A 23,012-nucleotide genomic window follows, 5' to 3' on the forward strand; every position below is an offset into this window, starting at 1 on the left:
CATCTTCCGCAGAAATTGCAAACTGGGCCAAACAGGAGGTTAAAGGGACTGACTCTCCAAGTCGGGAGAGTGTTAGTAAAGCGTCTGGAATGTTGCACCCGAGTACCAGGGTACGAAAACTGAGAAATATTTGAACACGTCTCCCGATCACATGGTTGATCATACTCTGGGTTCCACATGCATGTTTTAGCTGAAGGAAGAATACCTTAAACCTGGAGAGTTGAGACCCGTGGAATGGGTACCGTGCAATATGACTTCAAAGGGTCTTCATTTGCTCACCGAACCTCTCCAATCCTATCACTGCTGCGTTTATGCCCCTGTACACATGCTTGATTCTCTTTTGGAGACATAGCAATCCATAGGTTTTAAGATACTTACTAGTCAGGTACATTCTTAGGCGTTTAATATGGGGTGTTGAGTCCATTTCGTTGAGCAAGGAGTAGCTCTTGTCTATTCCATATTTGGCTTAAGGAACTTTATCTGTGCTCATTTCAATCTCCGGTTTTATGCAGCACCCCAACTCAACTTTCCCCTTAAGCAAGCATAAGTTGGTTTTCTAAATTTGAGACCCTGTTCTGTTTTGGAATGCAGTTCCTGTGTAGTCAAGTTTACATTCCGTGTATTAGTGATATCTTATGATGTTACTTTTTCTGTGTGACTTATTTCAGTTAGAATCATCATACCTGAATCCACTCATTGTGCTGCTAAGGGCCTGATGACACAGATTTCATTGCTGAGTGATATTGCTTTCTAAGTAAATACCACAACTTTTTTATCCATTTTTCACTTTCTGCGATGTTGAACTTGTACTGTAAAGGAGGTTCTTGTAAACAGAGCCGTTCCAAACTTTGGGGTGGCTGTGTCTTTTTGATTTTAAATACCCTAAGCTATAGGACCATAAGTGGAAGTGCCTAGGCTCTGTTGCTTTGTTTTTTAGATGTTTCAGGATGCACCATACACTTCTCCGGAGTGGTTGTTGGCAATTTACATCCCGCCCATCAGCATAACAAGGCTCCCAGTTCTCCATGGCCTGTCCTGCCTTTCTGGATTTTACACTTTTTTCAGATGGCCCTTTTGACCGGGGGAAGTGAGACTTCATTGTAGTGCAGATTTCCTTTGCAAGCTTGCTTGGTTGGCCAAAAAGGGCGTATGCGTTTTTTCCTGAATATATTCAGGAAAAAACGCATACGCCCTTTTTGGCCAAGTGCATCATTGTGGACGTTCTGCCTCTTTTCCTATGCTTTCAATGCAATTCCAGTCTACCTCCTGAAATCGGTTTCCTGCAATTCTGCCCCGCTTTCAAGTCCTCTTGGCAGCCTTACTTCAGTCTATTTTTGGACGATAGCTGTCATTTATAACTCTGCAGGTTTGTGAATTACAGTGCCCCTGAGCTCCTTTCTTCAACTCGCTTTCTTGTGAGCTGGGCGCAACACCGCAGGATGGCTTCAGGCCCTAATCTGGTTCTGGCACGGCACGCTGAGCCTTTGGTTAATTCCTCTTCCTGGTGGGAAATGAGAGTTAAATTTGCCAGTCCAGACACCTCCAGCTAGTCTCTCATTGGTTCTCGCTATTCCTGTTCATCTTCCGCAGAAATTGCAAACTGGGCCAAACAGGAGGTTAAAGGGACTGACTCTCCAAGTCGGGAGAGTGTTAGTAAAGCGTCTGGAATGTTGCACCCGAGTACCAGGGTACGAAAACTGAGACATATTTGAACACGTCTCCCGTTCACACGGATGATCATACTCTGGGTTCCACATGCATGTTTTAGCTGAAGGAAGAATACCTTAAACCTGGGTAGTTGAAACCCGTGGAATGGGTACCATGCAATATGACTTCAAAGGGTCTTCATTTGCTCACCGAACCTCTCCAATCCTATCACTGCTGCATTTATGCCCCTGTACACATGCTTGATTCTCTTTCGGAGACATAGCAATCCATAGGTTTTAAGATACTTACTAGTCAGGTACATTCTTAGGCGTTTAATATGCGGTGTTGAGTCCATTTCGTTGAGCAAGGAGTAGCTCGTCTATTCCATATTTGGCTTAAGGAACTTTATCTGTGCTCATTTCAATCTCTGGTTTTATGCAGCACCCCAACTCACCTTTAACCTTAAGCAAGCATAAGTTGGTTTTCTAAATTTGAGACCCTGTTCTGTTCTGTAATTCAGTTCCTGTGTAGCCAAGTTTCCATTCCGTGTATTACTGATATCTTATGATGTTTCTTTTTCTGTGTGACTTATTTCAGTTAGAATAATCATACCTGAATCCACTCATTGTGCTGCTAAGGGCCTGATGACATAGATTTCATTGCTGAGTGATACTGCTTTGTAAGTAAATACCACAGCTTCTTTATCCATTTTTCATTTTCTGCGATGTTGAATTTGTACTGTAAACGAGGTTCTTGTAAACAGAGGCGTCCCAAACTTTGGGGTGGCTGTGTCTTTTTGATTTTAATTTCCCTAAGCTATAGGACCATAAGTGGAAGTGCCCTAGGCTCTGTTGCTTTGTTTTTTCGATGTTTCAGGAAACACCATACATTTCTCCCGAGTGTCTGTTGGCAATTTACATCCCGCCCATCAGCATAACAAGGCTCCCAGTTCTCCATGGCCTGTCCTGCCTTTCTGGATTTTACACTTTTTTCAGATGGCCCTTTTGACCGGGGGGAAGTGAGACTTCATTGTAGTGCAGATTTCCTTTGCAAGCTTGCTTGGTTGGCCAAAAAGGGCGTATGCGTTTTTTCCTGAATATATTCAGGAAAAAACGCATACGCCCTTTTTGGCCAAGTGCATCATTGTGGACGTTCTGCCTCTTTTCCTATGCTTTCAATGCAATTCCAGTCTACCTCCTGAAATCGGTTTCCTGCAATTCTGCCCCGCTTTCAAGTCCTCTTGGCAGCCTTACTTCAGTCTATTTTTGGACGATAGCTGTCATTTATAACTCTGCAGGTTTGTGAATTACAGTGCCCCTGAGCTCCTTTCTTCAACTCGTTTTCTTGTGAGCTGGCCGCAAAACCGCTGGATGGCTTCAGGCCCTAATCTGGTTCCGGCACGGCATGCTGAGCCTTTGGTTATTTCCTCTTTCTGGTGGGAAATGAGAGTTAAATTTGCCTGTCCAGACACCTCCAGCTAGTCTCTCATTGGTTCTCGCTATTCCTGTTCATCTTCCGCAGAAATTGCAAACGGGGCCAAGCAGGAGGTTAAAGGTGCTGACTCTCCAAGTGGGGAGAGTGTTAGTAAAGCGTCTGGAATGTTGCACCCGAGTACCAGGGGAGGAAAACTGAGACATATTTGAACACGTCTCCCGTTCACACGGTTGATCATACTCTGGGTTCCACATGCATGTTTTAGCTGAAGGAAGAATACCTTAAACCTGGAGAGTTGAGACCCGTGTAATGGGTACCATGCAATATGACTTCAAAGGGTCTTCATTTGCTCACCGAACCTCTCCAATCCTATCACCGCTGCGTTTATGCCCCTGTACACACGCTTGGTTCTCTTTTGGAGACATAGCAATCTATAGGTTTTAAGATACTTACTAGTCAGGTATATTCTTAGGCGTTTAATATGGGGTGTTGAGTCCATTTCGTTGAGCAAGGAGTAGCTCTTGTCTATTCCATATTTGGCTTAAGGAACTTTATCTGTGCTCATTTCAATCTCTGGTTTTATGCAGCACCCCAACTCACCTTCCCCCTTAAGCAAGCATAAGTTGGTTTTCTAAACATGAGACACTGTTCTGTTTTGTAATTCAGTTCATGTGTAGCCAAGTCGACATTCTGTGTATTAATGATACCTTATGATGTTTCTTTTCTGTGTGACTTATTTCAGTTCGAATCATCATACCTGAATGCACTCATTATGCTGCTTCGGGCCTGATTACATAGATTTCATTGCTGAGTGATATTGCATTGTACGTAAGTACCACAAGTTCTTTATCCATTTTTCACTTTCTGCGATATTGAACTTGTACCGTAAACGAGGTTCTTGTAAACAGAGCCGTCCCAAACTTTGGGGTGGCTGTGTCTTTTTGATTTTAATTTCCCTAAGCTATAGGACCATAAGTGGAAGTGCCCTAGGCTCTGTTGCTTTGTTTTTTTGATGTTTCAGGAAACACCATACACTTCTCCAGAGTGGCTGTTGGCAATTTACATCCCACCCATCAGCATAACAAGGCTCCCAGTTCTCCATGGCCTGTCGTGCCTTTATGGATTTTACACTTTTTTCAGATGGCCCTTTTGACCAGGTGGAAGTGAGACTTCATTGTAGTGCAGATTTCCTTTGCAAGCTTGCTTGGTTGGCCAAAAAGGGCGTATGCGTTTTTTCCTGAATATATTCAGGAAAAAACGCATACGTCCTTTTTGGCCAAGTGCATCATTGTCGAGTTTCTGACTCTCTTCATATGCTTTCAATGCAATTCCAGTCTACCTCCTGAAATCAGTTTCCTGCAATTCTTCCTTGCTTTCAATGCCTCTTCATAGCCTTACCTCAATATATTTTTTAAAAATAGTTGGCCTTTATAACTCTGCAGGTTTTTGAATTGCAGTGGCCCTTAGCTCCATTTTTTAGCTCTTATTTTTGTGGTCTTGCCCCGTAACCACAGGATTCCTTGAAGCCCTATTTTTCTTCTGGGGCACCTTGCTGTGCCTTTGGTTAATTCTTCTTACTGATGTGATATTAGAGTGACATGTGCCCATTGAAACCGCTACAGCTAGTTTCTCACTGGTTCCCCCTATTCCCATTCATCCTCTGCACTAACTGCAGACTGTGTGATACCAGAACTTAAAGGCATTGACTCCATGTGGGGATGTTGTTAGTAAAGCGGCTGGAATGTCGATCCGGAGCCCCAGGAGAGGAAAAATGAGGTGCGTTTTAGAAACCTTTCCCGATCATATGGTATACCAGTCGCTGGGTTTCCCAAGCATGGTTTAGCTGTAGGAAGATTCCCTTCAACCTGGAGTGTTGGGACCCTTGGAATGAGTAGCATGAAGTATTGCATTAAACTTTCGGCAGTTGCTCACCAAAGCTCACCAATCCTGTCAGCCCCAAGTGTCCAGCCTTATGTCTTATCCAGCTGTGGGTTTATATGTGGTCAATCCAGGTTGCATCACAGCCCCTGAGCGAATTTTGTAAGAATTTTTCTCTCTTTCATTGTTTCAGCGTTTTGTTTTTAAAATTTATTTCTATAATGGGGTTTAGCTCCTTTTCACTGCTGTGTTTGTGCCGCTCTGCACACACTTGATTCCCTTATGGAGATATATCAATACATGGGTTTTAAGATTCTTATTCCTCAGATATATTTCTCTGCGGTGTATAGGGTGTGTTGAGGCCTGTTCATTGAGCAAGGTGTAGATCTTGTCTAATACCTATTTGGTTTATTGAACGGTATCTGTGCTAATTTCAAACTCTGGTTTTATGCATCACCCCACCTCTCCTTTCCCCTTAAGCTGACATAAGTGTGTTTTCTAAATGTGAGACACTGTTCTGTTCTGTAATTCATTTCTTGTGCAGCCATATTTACCCTCCCTCTATAAGTGATATCTTATGATATGTTTCTTTTTCTGTTTGACTTATTTCAAGTAGTATTATCGGACCTAAATCCACTCTTTATCCTTCTACTAGCCTTATTACATTGATTTCATGGTGAAGAGATATTCCATTGTACATAAGTACCACATCTTCTTTATCCATTGTTCTCTTTCCTGGGATATTTAAGGTGTACTGAAGTTGAGGTTCTTGTAAACAGAGTAGCCCTAAACTGTGGTGTGCTTGTGTCTTGTTGATTTTTAGACTTCCCTAGATATACTCCCATGATTGGAAGTGTCCTATGCTCTGTAGCTCTGTTTTTTAGATGATTTAGGAACCACCATACACTTCTCCAGAGTGGCTCTCGGCAGTTCACACACTGCCCATCAGCGTATAAAGGCTCCCTGTTCTCCATGGCCTGTCCTGCATTTCTGGTTTTTACAATTTTTTAGGATGGCCCTTTTGACCGGTGGGAAGTGAGACTTCTTTGTTGTGCACATTTGCATTGCTTGCTTGCTTCGTTGCCCATAAAGTGCGTATGCGTTTTTTCCTGGATATAATCAGGAAAAAACGCATACGCCCTTTTGGGCCAACTGCATCATTGTCGAAATTCTGCCGCTTTTCATGTGCGTTAAAGACGAGTCCAATCTATCTCTTGAAATCTGTTTCTTGCAATTCTGTCTTGCATTCAGATCCTCTTCTTTGCCTTACCTCAACATATTTTTGGACGTTAGTTTTCATTTATAACTCTGCAGGTTTGTGAATTGCAGTGACCCTGAGCTCCATTTTTTAAGTTGCTCTTTTGTGAGCTGGCCTCAAACCCACAGGATTGCTTCAGGCCCTATTTTGGCTCCGGCGAGGCAGGCTGAGCCTTTCTTTAATTCTTATTCTTAATGGGAAATTAGAGTGATATGTGCCCGTCCAAACCCCTACAACTCTTCTCTCATTGGTTCCCCCTCTTCCCGTTCATCCTCCTCACAATTTGCAAAATGTGTGAAACAGAAGTTTAAATGTGCTGATTCTCCAAGTGGGGAGATTCTAAGTAGCGTGGCTGGAATGGTGAACAGGAGCACCAGGAGAGGATAAATGAGGAGCATTTTAGACACATCTCCCGATCACATGGTGTACAGTCCTCTGGGTTTTCCATGCATGTTTTAGCTGTAGGAAGATCCCTTGAACCTGCAGATTTGGGACCCATTGAATGGGTACCAGGTAGTATTACTTTAAAGGGTGTGCATTTCCTCACCCAACCTCACATTTCTCTTAGTGCAAACAGTTTCCAGCCTTATGTCTCATCCTGCTGTGGGTCTAGATGTGTTCAATCCATGTTGCATCACCGTCCCTGAGGAAAAGTTGTAAGAGGTTTTCTCTGTCTCTCTGTCGTTTATTTTTTTCAATTTATTACTATATTGGTTACAGCTGATTTTCAAAGCTCTGTTTCTTGCTGCTGTACATCCACTTGATTCACGTACAGAGAGACATCAATAAATTCTTTTTCAGATTCTTACCAGTCGTATATATTCTTTTCCGGTGACTTGAGTGTGCTGAGTGCAGTTCTTTTAGCTACCGTGTAGGCCTTGTTGATTATCAGTTTGGTATTTGGAATGGTATCTTTGCTAATTTCAACCTCCTGGATGATGCCTCACCCCTCCCCACCTTTCCCGTTTAGCAGCCTTATGCGTGTTTTCTACATATTTGACTATGTTTTTGTTTTGTAATTTATTTCATGTGTAGCCATTTTGGATTCCACCTTTAAGTGATATCTTATGATATGTGTCTTTTTCTTTTTGAATTCTGTCACTTAGAATGATCATACGTAACTCCTCTGGAGTTGTTACAACTGGCCATATTTCATTGATTTCCAGGCTGAATAATATTCCACTCTACCTAAGTACCACATCTCTATCCATTTTTTCCCTCCAGAGACATTTAAGTTATATCCTAGTCGAGGATCTTTTAAACAGAGAGGGGGTAAACATTGGGGTGCCTGTGTCCTCTCGATTTTTGTTTTTCCCAAGATATACGCCCATGAGTGCAAGTGCCCTATGCTCTGTAGCTCATTTTTTAGATGCTTTAGTAAACACAATACACTTCTCCAGAATGGCCGTTGGCAATATACATTTCCACTATAAGTCTCACAGGGCTCCCTCTTCTCGTTGCCCTGTCCTGCATTTCTGTTGTTTACGCTTTATGAGGATGGCTCTTCTGACTGATGCGAAGTGATATCTTTTGTAGTATTGACTTCCAGTGCCCACCTGTTTGGTTGGCTAAAAAAGTGTATGCCCTTTTCTTGAATATATACAGAAAAGAACGCATACACCCATTTTGGCCAACTGCAATGTTGGCAATGTTGGCAATGTTCAGCTCCTTTTCTTGTGCTTAATGGCGAGTCCTTTCTACCTCCTCAAATCCCTTTCCTGCCATTCTCCCTTGCTTACAAGTCCTTTTCTCTGACTTTCCTCAAGACATTTTTCAGTGATGGATATTTTCAACTCTGCAGTTTTGTGAATTTTACTGCCCCTGAGTTCCATTGTTCAACTTGTGTTTATGGGAACTGGCCACAAAGCAGCGGGATTTCCTCAAGCCCTATACTGTTTCCATGGGCAACCCTAGCCTTTGGTCAATTCGTCTTCCTGATTGGAAATTAGAGTGACATGTGCCTGTCTGAACACCTAGGACTTGTCTCTCATTGTTCCTCATCCTTCCGCTTCATCCTCTGGACAAATTCCAAACTGTACGCAACAGGATGTTGACAGTGCTGACATCTCCAAGTGGGGAGACTGTTAGTAAAGACGCTGGAGGGGTGAACCCGAGCACCAGGAGATGAGGAGATGAGATGCCTTTTCCAAACTCTTCCCGATCAGACGGTATACCATCCTCTGGGTGTGACAGACATGTTTTAGCAGTAGGAAGAGTCCCATTCATGTAAGGAGAACACCAGGGCTTTTTCAAAATCAGTGTCTCCCCGAAACCCAAACTGGGGAATTTTTTAAGCTACAGCTACACATATGTTCATTAAGGGCCTTGGGAAGTAGGCAGAGTCCAAACTTTAGATGATTGAAGTCTTCAGGGTCAGAAGCACTCACCACCAGCTTCCCTTAGGCTACACTTTAACTGTCATTGATAGATGATGTCAATAAAAATATCTATTCTTTTTCAGATTATTTCCCCTTATAGGTTATTGCAAAATGTTGAGTGTAGTTCCCTGTGCTATACAGTAGTTCCTTGTTGATGATCTATTTTATACATAGCAGTGTGTATGTGTTAATTCCAAACTGTTAATTTATCCCTCCTCCCACCTTTCCCCTTTGGTAATAATAAATTATAAGATTTTATACTTCTCAGAAATGGGGGAGCTGAAAGAGAGGTATCATTTTCAATGGAAAAGCATTTAAAACAAGATTGAAGGTTTAACCAAGATTATTAGCTGTACATCCTTGGAAAGAAATCACTTCGTTTCTCTAATATTGACCTGACAAATAAGACAAACCTTTTCACTGAACTTGCTTATAAAAAGTGATGGAAATATCAAATGGAAGTGTTAAAAACATCTTATTTTACCCGAGCCTTATACACTGTTCTATGTTAACTACAGTTTGGCTCACACATCTGTTCATTGAGGTTACAATAGTCTCAATTTCTGTTACTGATCCTCCAGAGTGGACCCCAACAAGTGTCCCCCTGCCCAGTGTCATTGGGGCCAACAGATCGAGACTGAGTTTTGTTCACAAGCAAAGGAAACTTTATATTTTGATCAGAGAATGGAGAGGTGAGAGCATGCACTACCCCGTGGGCTGTGGGCTGGGCTGCTGTGTAGAGATCCTGTCAGAGTCAGTGGGAGGGAGGGAGGCGGCGGAGCTCTCGAGGGCCGGGTTGGCTGTAGCTCAGGCTCTATATCGTGGAGTCTGCACTGGGCCCCAGGAGCTGAGGTGTCGACCCAGTCATTCTGCACTAGGAAATCTGGTCTGAAGTGCCGGGTGTGGAACCTCTGCATGCGGGACCCTAGGAGCACGTGAAATTAGACAAAGCACAAAGGATAAAAAAGGTTAGACTTGACTTTATTGCCCAGATTCTATTTTTATCTCCCAGGGATTTTTAATGGGCTTTGCTGGGGACAAACCCCTCCTCTGCCTTTTGTCCCGTTCCTCATTCTTGGAGTGCTGAGGGTGCAGACCCTTCTTCTGTAACTGCTGAGTGCTGAGTTGGGAGCCCTCATACCCTGGGGCGAGGGTCAGAGCTTCTCCCCAGCAGCCTCCCGGTGACGTTGATTGTCCCCAGGACACCTGCCTCCCTGCTCGTCCACCTGAGCACCAGCATTGGAAGTGTTATAGATTCTAATGACCTTTAAGGGTCCAGGAAAGAGATGTGCAGAGACGCTGTGGGGGCCGGTTTCACCCCGCCCCACATTTGTTCGGCCACCTTAGGCTGACCGTCTCTGCCAGCCTAGATGCTCTGACCAGTAGTCTGCGCTTTCTTCAATTAGGCCCCTGAATTAACGTACAAACAGCACCAGGTGTCAGAGCCCTGCCCGCTCAACTCCCAGACAGTCCAGGGTCAGTGGTGATCAAGGACCATGATGGCTACTGAGTCAACAGCCTTTTGAAGTAAACAGGAGTCCAGCCGGTCTTATTGGCCACCATCATCACGGTGTCTGTAGGCTTTTCTATGGTGACAGTGTGGTATACTGTTCCCCCGCCAAGATTATTAGCTCCCCTCTGGGTGCAGTAAGTCCTGCAAGCAGTAGTCTACTCTTTTGGGACACACTCTTGTTGTTTTATGAGAGAAACTCCAGGTCAAGTGATGTTCACACGAGTCGTCATGGTGCCCTGTTGCCCCCGGTTATCTCTCTGGATGTTGGAGTTGGAGGGCCTCCTCACTCGAGGTCGGTGTGCCCACGGAGCGAACCCTGCAACTTCAGGGCATGGTTGGTGGTTAGGATCACCACGTGGGGTCCTTTTCCCTTAGGAGGGAGGTGGCCTTTTGGGCTGCTGATTTCCAGGTTTTTAGATACCGCCAGTATCTTGGCCAGATGTGGCAGTGGGCCAAGCTCCTTAGTGACCGTAGTTTATCCTACCTGGATGGCATTCTTGCATTGTTCCATTTCAAGTGGTCCCAGTTTTTGCACTAATTCTCCAATGGCGATTCACCTTTCACCGGGAATGTAAAGGTCAAAGAGTTTAGCTAAATTAGGGAGTTCCAGGGCAAGGGTCTGAATTGACTGCTCTTTCCATTCTTGAAAGGCCACTTCTGGATTCTATTCAAAAGGATCATCATCTTTTCCTTTCAGTGTTTCATATAGAGGCCCAGCTAGTAGACTGTAGTTAGGGATCCAGAAGCAGCAAACCCTGGCCTCCCCAGGAACCCCTAAGCTGTCTTCTAGTTTTAGAAAGGGGTAAGGCTGAAAATGGTTTCTTCCCTTTCCTGGGATGGGCTTCTCTGACCTTCTGTGAGAATGAAGCCCAGGCAGGTCACCGCAGTCTGTGATATTTGAGCTTTTTCTTGGACAACTTCTATCCTTTATTGGCTTGGTAGTTCAGAGGCCTCCTTAGTAGGGCTGGTGATCAGAATGTCGTCTGCATATTGAAGGAGGGTTTCCTTTTCCAGAGGTAGAACTTTTAGGTCTTTAGCTAAGCTTTCCCCAAAGATGGTGTGGGAATTTTTGCACCCTTGGGGCCAGACGGCCCGGAAGTATTGTTTTAGTTGTATGTTGAGTCCTGCCACTCACAAGCCAAAATTTCTTGTGACTCTGGGACTAATGGAATACAAAAGAAGGCATCATTGAAGACTAATACAGAATACCATGTCCTGGTGGTTGGTAGAATGACCAGCAGGGTGTAGGAATTAGGAGCAACTGGAGGTATATCCTCGGTGGCTTCACTGACTGTCCTGACATCCTTTACCAGGTCCCCAGCAGCCCATGGGGCTCTCGTGGTCAGACCAATCCCAGAATATGGAGCTCACCTGGGCAGGTACCCCACCCCCACCCCAGCCCACGGGGCTCTCGTGGTCAGGCCCCTCCCAGGATACAGAGCTACCCTTGCAGGTACCGTGGCAGGGCTGGGCACACAGGAACCGTGCACATAGCCCTCATTGCAGAGCACCCCCAGCTCACCTGTCGCTCAGAGCTGACACAGAGCACCTCAGAGCAGGACTTGAACTAACAAACAGCAGCTGCGACAGGTCTGTGACCCTGGGCATCACTCCGTGAGGCCTCCCTCCACCTGGTCTTCCAGAGACTTCCACTGCACCCGGGGCACCAGGCCTCTGTCTCCAACCACCACCCACCCCTCCTCTGCCTGACTCCTGGGTTCCTCTCATTAGGAGAGGGTTTTCTTGAAGTTGTCTCCCACTCATGGGCCAGATAAAATGATTAGAAAACAAGCCAAAGCTGCAGCCCCTTGTCTATCCTGACTCTCAGGAGCCCACACCTGTTCCTTGGACCTGGCCGGTTCAGCAAGTTCCATTTTCTGCAACTGTGAGCCCCTGAGGGGTGATGATTGGCTGAGCTGGGCAGCCTTACCGTGCCGGCCAGCCCTCCCCAGGTGTGCCTGGGTTGAGATCAATATAAATACCACTCCAGGCAGCAAGAGCCCCTGCAGCCGTGCCTGACGCCATTTTCTCTGCCCTGTCAGCAGTCTCGGGGCTGGGCTGGTGGGAGGGAGTGAGAGGCCACGGCTTTGTGGGTGGCCCAGTGTGAGTGGGGCTCTGCTGGACTTTCTGCAGCAGTTGCCAGGCTGCCACCTGCTAAAGAAGAGGATGTGTCACCCATACCTGCTGCTGGAATTTCTCCCTGGGCAGAGGTGAGGAAGGAAAAAAGCAGTGGGGGCAGGGACAGGACGGGTATCTCAGGCAGGGAAATGGAAATCTTCCAGAAGAGCACCCAGGGCCAGGACCATCCTGGCTGGCCTGCAGGCACCAAGTCGGCCGGCATGCTGTCACTCGTGTGGCTCTATGGCCCTTCCTCTAGGCTTTCAAGTCCTTGTATATATTCAGGTGTTTTACCTGGGACGGGTGGGAATAGTTCAGCAGCAACTGGCCTGGGGCTCAGCTCACGTTTACTCACAGATGCCTCGGCACGGTGCCCCAGCTTTGCAATGAGGACGCTTGTTGCGTGGGGGCTGCTGGCTGAATGGGAGACGATTCCCCACCACTGACCAACTTCAGAATTGTTTACAACTGGAGCAAGTGCCCTGATACGGTTTTCCTCTGTGGAACTGGTGGGTTCTGTGTTTTTTTTCTCTTTTTCGTTTTTGGTTCAAGGTAGATTTTATTCCTCTTTTTTGTATTTACAGATATAAGCATGGAAATAATTTATTCATATAAATACATGTATGTGCAGGGAATAATTGTTTTTTCTGTTTTATTTTTTAAATTTTACTTCTTTTTAATTTTGAATTTTATTTTATATTTTTATACAGCAGGTTCTTATTGGTTATCTATTTTATACATATAAATGTATACATGCCAATCCCAGTCTCTCAACTCCTCCCACCACCACCCCCCCAACAGCTTTCCCCCCTTGTTGTCCATACGTTTGTTGTCTACATCTGTTGCTCTATTTATGCCTTGCAAAATGGTTAATCTGTACAGTTTTTCTAGGTTCCACATATATGCATGAATATACAAGATTTGTTTTTCTCTTTCTGACTTACTTCACTCTGTATGACAGTCTCTAGATCCATCGACGTCTCTACAAATGACCCAATTTCATTCCTTTTCATGGCTGAGTAATATTCCATTTTATATATGTACCACAGCTTTATGCATTCGTCTGTCTGTGGGCATTTAGGTTGCTTCCATTACCTCGATATTGTAAATAGTGATGCATTGAACATTGCGGTGAATGACTCTTTTTGATTTATGGTTTTGTCTGGGTATATGTCCAGTACTGGGATTGCTGTATCATATGGTAATTCTATTGTTAGTTTCTTAAGAAATTCCATATTGTTCTCCATAATGACTGTATCAATTTATATTCCCAACAATAGTGGAAGAGGGTTCCTTTTCTCCACACCCTTTCCAGCATTTTTGTTTGTAGATTTTCAATGATGCCTATTCTACCAGGTGTGAGGTGATACCTCATTGTTGAATCCATTTCGTTGAGCAAGGGGTAGCTCTTGTCTATTACATATTTGGCTTATGGAACGGTATCTGTGCTAATTTCAAACTCTGCTTTTATGCAGCACCCCAACTCACCTTCCCCCTTAAGCAGGCATAAGTTGGTTTTCTAAACTTGAGACCCTGTTCTGTTTTGTAATTCAGTTCATGTGTAGCCAAGTTCACATTCCGTGTATTAGTGATACCTTATGATGTTTCTTTTTCTGTGTGACTTATTTCACTTAGAATCATCGTGCCTCAATCCACTCATTATGCTGGTACGGGCCTGGTGACATAGATTTCATTGCTGAGTGGTATTCTGTTGTACAGAAGTACCGCAACTTCTTTATCCATTATTTGCTCTCTGGGATATTTAACTTGTGCCGTAGAAGAGATTCCTGTAAAAAGAGCCGTCCCAAATTTTGGGGTTGCTGTGTCTTTTTGATATTAATTTCCCTAAGCTATAGGACCATAAGTGGAAGTGCCCTAGGCTCTGTTGCTTTGTTTTTTAGATGTTTCAGGAAACACCATACACTTCACCCGAGTGTCTGTTGGCAATTTACATCCCGCCCATCAGCATAACAAGGCTCCCAGTTCTCAATGGCCTGTTGCCTTTCTGGATTTTACACTTTTTTCAGATGGCCCTTTTGACCGGGGGGAAGTGAGACTTCATTGTAGTGCAGATTTCCTTTGCAAGCTTGCTTGGTTGGCCACAAAGGGCGTATGCGTTTTTTCCTGAATATATTCAGGAAAAAACGCATACGCCCTTTTTGGCCAAGTGCATCATTGTGGACGTTCTGCCTCTTTTCCTATGCTTTCAATGCAATTCCAGTCTACCTCCTGAAATCGGTTTCCTGCAATTCTGCCCCGCTTTCAAGTCCTCTTGGCAGCCTTACTTCAGTCTATTTTCGGACGATAGCTGTCATTTATAACTCTGCAGGTTTGTGAATTACAGTGCCCCTGAGCTCCTTTCTTCAACTCGCTTTCTTTTGAGCTGGCGGCAACACCGCAGGATGGCTTCAGGCCCTAATCTGGTTCCGGTACGGCACACTGAGCCTTTGGTTATTTCCTCTTCCTGGTGGGAAATGAGAGTTAAATTTGCCCGTCCAGACATCTCCAGCTAGCCTCTCATTGGTTCTCGCTATTCCTGTTCATCTTCCACAGAAATTGCAAACTGTGCCAAACAGGAGGTTAAAGGCACTGACTCTCCAATTGGGGAGAGTGTTAGTAAAGAGTCTGGAATGTTGCACGTGAGTACCAGGGGAGGAAAACTGAGACATATTTGAACACGTCTCCCGTTCACATGGTTGATCATACTTGGGTTCCACATGCATGTTTTAGCTGAAGGAAGAATACCTTAAACCTGGAGAGTTAAGACCCGTGGAATGGGTACCGTGCAATATGACTTCAAAGGGTCTTCATTTGCTCGCCGAATCTCTCCAATCCTATCACTGCTGCGTTAATGACCCTTGTACACACGCTTCATTCTCTTTTGGAGACATAGCAATCCATAGGTTTTAAGATACTTACTAGTCTGGTATATTCTTAGGCGTTTAATATGGGGTGTGGAGTCCATTTCGTTGAGCAAGGAGTAGCTCTTGTCTATTCCATATTTGGCTTAAGGAACTTTATCTGTGCTCATTTCAGTCTCTGGTTTTATGCAGCACCCCAACTCACCTTTCCACTTAAGCAAGCATAAGTTGGTTTTCTAAATTTGAGACCCTGTTCTGTTTTGTAATTCAGTTCCTCTGTAGCCAAGTTTAAATTCCATGTATTAGTGATATTTTTTGATGTTTCTTTTTCTGTGTGACTTATTTCAGTTAGAATCACCATACCCGAATACACTCATTATGCTGCTACGGGCCTGGTGACATAGATTTCATTGCTGAGTGATATTGCTTTGTACATGAGTACCACAACTTCTTTATCCATTTTTCACTTTCTGTGATATTGAACTTGTACGGTAAACGAGGTTCTTGTAAACAGAGGCGTCCCAAACTTTGGGGTGGCTGTGTCTTTTTGATTTTAATTTCCCTAAGCTATAGGACCATAAGTGGAAGTGCACTAGGCTCTGTTGCTTTGTTTTTTAGATGTTTCAGGAAACACCATACACTTCTCCGGAGTGGCTGTTGGCAATTTACATCCCGCCCATCAGCATAACAAGGCTCCCAGTTCTCCATGTCCTGTCCTGCCTTTCTGGATTTTACACTTTTTTCAGATGGCCCTTTTGACCGGGGGGAAGTGAGACTTCATTGTAGTGCAGATTTCCTTTGCAAGCTTGCTTGGTTGGCCAAAAAGGGCGTATGCGTTTTTTCCTGAATATATTCAGGAAAAAACGCATACGCCCTTTTGGGCCAAGTGCATCACTGTGGATGTTCTGCCTCTTTTCCTATGCTTGAAATGCAATTCCAGTCTACCTCCTGAAATCGGTTTCCTGCAATTCTGCCCCGCTTTCAAGTCCTCTTGGCAGCCTTACTTCAGTCTATTTTTGGACGATAGCTGTCATTTATAACTCTTCGGTTTGTGAATTACAGTGCCCCTGAGCTCCTTTCTTCAACTCGCTTTCTTGTGAGCTGGCCGCAACACCGCAGGATGTCTTCAGGCCCTAATGTGGTTCCGGTATGGCACGCTGAGCCTTTGGTTAATTCCTCTTCCTGGAGGGAAATGAGAGTTAAATTTGCCCATCCAGACACCTCCAGCTAGTCTTTCAATGGTTCTCGCTATTCCTGTTCATCTTCCACAGAAATTGCAAACTGGGCCAAACAGGAGGTTAAAGGTGCTGACTCTCCAAGTGGGGAGAGTGTTAGTAAAGCGTCTGGAATGTTGCACCCGAGTACCAGCCTACGAAAACTGAGACATATTTGAACACGTCTCCCGATCACATGGTTGATCATACTCTAGGTTCCACATGCATGTTTTAGCTGAAGGAAGAATACCTTAAACCTGGGTAGTTGAAACCCGTGGAATGGGTACCATGCAGTATGACTTCAAAGGGTCTTCATTTGCTCACGAACCTCTCCAATCCTATCACTGCTGCGTTTATGCCGCTGTACACATGCTTGATTCTCTTTCGGAGACATAGCAATCCATAGGTTTTAAGATACTTACTAGTCAGGTACATTCTTAGGCGTTTAATATGGGGTGTTGAGTCCATTTCGTTGAGCAAGGAGTAGCTCTTCTCTATTCCATATTTGGCTTAAGGAACTTTATCTGTGCTCATTTCAATCTCTGGTTTTATGCAGCACCCCAACTCACCTTTACCCTTAAGCAAGCATAAGTTGGTTTTCTAAATTTGAGACCCTGTTCTGTTCTGTAATTCAGTTCCTGTGTAGCCAAGTTTCCATTCCGTGTATTACTGATATCTTATGATGTTTCTTTTTCTGTGTGACTTATTTCAGTTAGAATCATCATACCTGAATCCACTCATTGTGCTGCTAAGGGCCTGATGACACAGATTTCATTGCTGAGTGATATTGCTTTGTAAGTAAATACCACAACTTCTTTATCCATTTTTCACTTTCTGCGATGTTGAACTTGTACTGTAAAGAGGTTCTTGTAAACAGAGCCGTTCCAAACTTTGGGGTGGCTGTGTCTTTTTGATTTTAATTTCCCTAAGCTATAGGACCATAAGTGGAAGTGCCCTAGGTTCTGTTGCTTTGTTTTTTAGATGTTATAGGAAACACCATACACTTCTCCCAAGTGTCTGTTGGCAATTTACATCCCGCCCATCAGCATAACAAGGCTCCCAGTTCTCCATGGCCTGTCCTGCCTTTCTGGATTTTACACTTTTTTCAGATGGCCCTTTTGACCGGGGGGAAGTGAGACTTCATTGTAGTGCAGATTTCCTTTGCAAGCTTGCTTGGTTGGCCAAAAAGGGCGTATGCGTTTTTTCCTGAATATATTCAGGAAAAAACGCATACGCCCTTTTTGGCCAAGTGCATCATTGTGGACGTTCTGCCTCTTTTCCTATGCTTTCAATGCAATTCCAGTCTACCTCCTGAAATCGGTTTCCTGCAATTCTGCTCCGCTTTCAAGTCCTCTTGGCTGCCTTACTTCAGTATATTTTTGGACGATAGCTGTCATTTATAACTCTGCAGGTTTGTGAATTACAGTGCCCCTGAGCTCCTTTCTTCAACTTGCTTTATTTTGAGCTGGCCGCAACACCGCAGGATGGCTTCAGGCCCTAATCTGGTTCCGGTACGGCACTCTGAGCCTTTGGTTATTTCCTCTTCCTGGTGGGAAATGAGAGTTAAATTTGCCCGTCCAGACACCTCCAGCTAGCCTCTCATTGGTTCTCGCTATTCCTGTTCATCTTCCGCAGAAATTGCAAACTGTGCCAAACAGGAGGTTAAAGGCGCTGACTCTCCAAGTGGGGAGAGTGTTAGTAAAGCGTCTGGAATGTTGCACCCGAGTACCAGGGGAGGAAAACTAAGACATATTTGAACACGTCTCCCGATCACATGGTTGATCATACTCTAAGTTACACATGCATGTTTTAGCTGAGGAAGAATACCTAAAACCTGGGTAGTTGAAACCCGTGTAATGGGTACCATGCAATATGACTTCAAAGGGTCTTCATTTGCTCACCGAACCTCTCCAATCCTATCACTGCTGCGTTTATGCCCCTGTACACATGCTTGATTCTCCTTCAGAGACATAGCAATCCATAGGTTTTAAGATACTTACTAGTCAGGTACATTCTTAGGCATTTAATATGCGGTGTTGAGTCCGTTTCGTTGAGCAAGGAGTAGCTCTTGTCTATTCCATATTTGGCTTAAGGAACTTTATCTGTGCTCATTTCAATCTCTGGTTTTATGCAGCACCCCAACTCACCTTTCCCCTTAAGCAAGCATAAGTTGGTTTTCTAAATTTGAGACCCTGTTCTGTTCTGTAATTCAGTTCCTGTGTAGCCAAGTTTCCATTCCGTGTATTACTGATATCTTATGATGTTTCTTTTTCTGTGTGACTTATTTCAGTTAGAATCATCATACCTGAATCCACTCATTGTGCTGCTAAGGGCCTGATGACATAGATTTCATTGCTGAGTGATATTGCTTTGTAAGTGAATACCACAACTTCTTTATCCATTTTTCACTTTCTGCGATGTTGAACTTGTACTGTAAACGAGGTTCTTGTAAACAGAGCCGTTCCAAACTTTGGGGTGGCTGTGTCTTTTTGATTTTAATTTCCCTAAGCTATAGGTCCATAAGTGGAAGTGTCCTAGGCTCTGTTGCTTTGTTTTTTAGATGTTTCAGGAAACACCATACACTTCTCCCAAGTGTCTGTTGGCAATTTACATCCCGCCCATCAGCATAACAAGGCTCCCAGTTTTCAATGGCCTGTTGCCTTTCTGGATTTTACACTTTTTTCATATGGCCCTTTTGACCGGGGGGAAGTGAGACTTCATTGTAGTGCAGATTTCCTTTGCAAGCTTGCTTGGTTGGCCAAAAAGGGCGTAAGCGTTTTTTCCTGAATATATTCAGGAAAAAACGCATACGCCCTTTTTGGCCAAGTGCATCATTGTGGACGTTCTCCCTCTTTTCCTATGCTTTCAATGCAATTCCAGTCTACCTCCTGAAATTGGTTTCCTGCAATTCTGCCCCGCTTTCAAGTCCTCTTGGCAGCCTTACTTCAGTCTATTTTTGGACGATAGCTGTCATTTATAACTCTGCTGGTTTGTCAATTGCAGTGCCCCTGAGCTCCTTTCTTCAACTCGCTTTCTTGTGACCTGGCAGCAACACCGCAGGATGGCTTCAGGCCCTAATCTGGTTCCGGCCCGGCATGCTGAACCTTTGGTTAATTCCTCTTCCTGGTGGGAAATGAGAGTTAAATTTGCCCGTCCAGACACCTCCAGCTAGCCTCTCATTGGTTCTCGCTATTCCTGTTCATCTTCCGCAGAAATTGCAAACTGGGCCAAACAGGAGGTTAAAGGCGCTGACTTTCCAAGTGGGCAGAGTGTTAGTAAAGCGTCTGGAATGTTGCACCCGAGTACCAGGGGAGGAAAACTGAGACATATTTGAACACGTCTCCCATTCACATGGTTGATCATACTTGGGTTCCACATGCATGTTTTAGCTGAAGGAAGAATACCTAAAACCTGGGTAGTTGAAACCCGTGGAATGGGTACCATGCAATATGACTTCAAAGGGTCTTCATTTGCTCACCGAACCTCTCCAATCCTATCACTGCTGCGTTTATGCCCCTGTACACATGCTTGATTCTCTTTCGGAGACATAGCAATCCATAGGTTTTAAGATACTTACTAGTCAGGTACATTCTTAGGCGTTTAATATGGGGTGTTGAGTCCATTTCGTTGAGCAAGGAGTAGCTCTTGTCTATTCCATATTTGGCTTAAGGAACTTTATCTGTGCTCATTTCAATCTCTGGTTTTATGCAGCACCCCAACTCACCTTTCCCCTTAAGCAAGCATAAGTTGGTTTTCTAAATTTGAGACCCTGTTCTGTTCTGTAATTCAGTTCCTGTGTAGCCAAGTTTACATTTCGTGTATTAATGATATCTTATGATGTTTCTTTTTCTGTGTGACTTATTTCAGTTAGAATCATCATACCTGAATCCACTCATTGTGCTGTTAAGGACCTGATGACACAGATTTCACTGCTGAGTGATATTGCTTTGTAAGTAAATACCACAACTTTTTTATCCATTTTTCACTTTCTGCGATGTTGAACTTGTACTGTAAACGAGGTTCTTGTAAACAGAGCCGTTCGAAACTTTGGGGTGGCTGTGTCTTTTTGATTTTAAATTCCCTAAGCTATAGGACCATAAGTGGAAGGACCATAAGTGGAAGTGCCCTAGGCTCTGTTGCTTTGTTTTTTAGATGTTTCAGGAAACACCATACACTTCTCCCGAGTGTTTGTTGGCAATTTACATCCCGCCCTTCAGCATAACAAGGCTCCCAGTTCTCCATGGCCTGTCCTGCCTTTCTGGATTTTACACTTTTTTCAGATGGCCCTTTTGACCGGGGGGAAGTGAGACTTCATTGTAGTGCAGATTTCCTTTGCAAGCTTGCTTGGTTGGCCAAAATGTTCGTATGCGTTTTTTCCTGAATATATTCAGGAAAAAACGCATACGCCCTTTTTGGCCAAGTGCATCATTGTGGACGTTAGGCCTCTTTTCCTATGCTTTCAATGCAATTCCAGTCTACCTCCTGAAATCGGTTTCCTGCAATTCTGCCCCGCTTTCAAGTCCTCTTGGCAGCCTTACTTCAGTCTATTTTTGGACGATAGCTGTCATTTATAACTCTGCAGGTTTGTGAATTACAGTGCCCCTGAGCTCCTTTCTTCAACTCGCTTTCTTTTGAGCTGGCCGCAACACTGCAGGATGGCTTCAGGCCCTAATCTGGTTCCGGCACGGCACAATGAGCCTTTGGTTATTTCCTCTTCCTGGTGGGAAATGAGAGTTAAATTTACCCGTCCAGACACCTCCAGCTAGCCTCTCATTGGTTCTTGCTATTCCTGTTCATCTTCCGCAGAAATTGCAAACTGGGCCAAACAGGAGGTTAAAGGCGCTGACTTTCCAAGTGGGCAGAGTGTTAGTAAAGCGTCTGGAATATTGCACCGGAGTACCAGGGGAGGAAAACTGAGACATATTTGAACACGTCTCCCATTCACATGTTTGATCATACTTGGGTTCCACATGCATGTTTTAGCTGAAGGAAGAATACCTAAAACCTGGGTAGTTGAAACACGTGGAATGGGTACCATGCAATATGACTTCAAAGGGTCTTCATTTGCTCACCGCACCTCTCCAATCCTATCACTGCTGCGTTTATGCCCCTGTACACATGCTTGATTCTCTTTCGGAGACATAGCAATCCATAGGTTTTAAGATACTTACTAGTCAGGTACATTCTTAGGCGTTTAATATGGGGTGTTGAGTCCATTTCGTTGAGCAAGGAGTAGCTCTTGTCTATTCCATATTTGGCTTAAGGAACTTTATCTGTGCTCATTTCAATCTCTGGTTTTATGCAGCACCCCAACTCACCTTTCCCCTTAAGCAAGCATAAATTGGTTTTCTAAATTTGAGACCCTGTTCTGTTCTGTAATTCAGTTCCTGTGTAGCCAAGTTTACATTCCGTGTATTACTGATATCTTATGATGTTTCTGTTTCTGTGTGACTTATTTCAGTTAGAATCATCATACCTGAATCCACTCATTGTGCTGCTAAGGGCCTGATGACACAGATTTCATTGCTGAGTGATATTGCTTTGTAAGTAAATACCACAACTTCTTTATCCATTTTTCAATTTCTGCGATGTTGAACTTGTACTGTAAACGAGGTTCTTGTAAACAGAGGCATCCCAAACATTGGGGTGGCTGTGTCTTTTTGATTTTAATTTCCCTAAGCTATAAGACCATAAGTGGCAGTGCCCTAGGCTCTGTTGCTTTGTTTTTTAGATGTTTCAGGAAACACCATACACTTCTCCAGAGTGGTTGTTGGCAATTTACATCCCGCCCATCAGCATAACAAGGCTCCCAGTTCTCCATGACGTGTCCTGCCTTTCTGGATTTTACACTTTTTTCAGATGGCCCTTTTGACCGGGGGGAAGTGAGACTTCATTGTAGTGCAGATTTCCTTTGCAAGCTTGCTTGGTTGGCCAAAAAGTGCGTATGCGTTTTTTCCTGAATATATTCAGGAAAAAATGCATACGCCCTTTTTGGCCAAGTGCATCATTGTGGACGTTCTGCCTCTTTTCCTATGCTTTCAATGCAATTCCAGTCTACCTCCTGAAATCGGTTTCCTGCAATTCTGCCCCGCTTTCAAGTCCTCTTGGCAGCCTTACTTCAGTCTGTTTTTGGACGATAGCTGTCATTTATAACTCTGCAGGTTTGTGAATTACAGTGCCCCTGAGCTCCTTTCTTCAACTCGCTTTCTTGTGACCTGGCCGCAACACCGCAGGATGGCTTCAGGCCCTAATCTGGTTCCGGTACGGCACGCTGAGCCTTTGGTTATTTCCTCTTCCTGGTGGGAAATGAGAGTTAAATTTGCCCGTCCAGACACCTCCAGCTAGCCTCTCATTGGTTCTCGCTATTCCTGTTCATCTTCCGCAGAAATTGCAAACTGGACCAAACAGGAGGTTAAAGGGACTGACTCCCCAAGTCGGGAGAGTGTTAGTAAAGCGTCTGGAATGTTGCACCCGAGTACCAGGGTACGAAAACTGAGACATATTTGAACACGTCTCCCGATCACATGGTTGATCATACTCTAGGTTCCACATGCATGTTTTAGCTGAAGGAAGAATACCTTAAACCTGGGTATTTGAAACCCGTGGAATGGGTACCATGCAATATGACTTCAAAGGGTCTTCATTTGCTCACCGAACCTCTCCAATCCTATCACTGCTGCGTTTATGTCCCTGTACACACGCTTGATTCTC

General features: G+C 44.3%; 1 long non-coding RNA gene across 2 annotated transcripts in view; it reads left to right on the forward strand.

The window, feature by feature from the left end:
* LOC307181183 overlaps positions 1-23,012 on the forward strand; it is a 218,579-nt gene that overhangs the window by 173,048 nt on the left and 22,519 nt on the right. Inside the window, exons 4-5 of one of the 2 annotated variants that reach the window (XR_013826084.1) lie at positions 2,245-2,326; positions 3,824-3,896. The exons of the other annotated variant lie outside the window; for it this stretch is intronic. This is a non-coding gene — a long non-coding RNA (uncharacterized lncRNA). Of the gene's footprint in view, positions 1-2,244; positions 2,327-3,823; positions 3,897-23,012 lie in introns of those variants that run through there. 2 annotated transcript variants of the gene reach the window in all.

The sequence above is a fragment of the Stenella coeruleoalba genome (genome assembly GCF_951394435.1).
Source record: "Stenella coeruleoalba genome assembly, contig: scaffold_140, whole genome shotgun sequence".
NCBI lineage: Eukaryota > Metazoa > Chordata > Mammalia > Artiodactyla > Delphinidae > Stenella > Stenella coeruleoalba.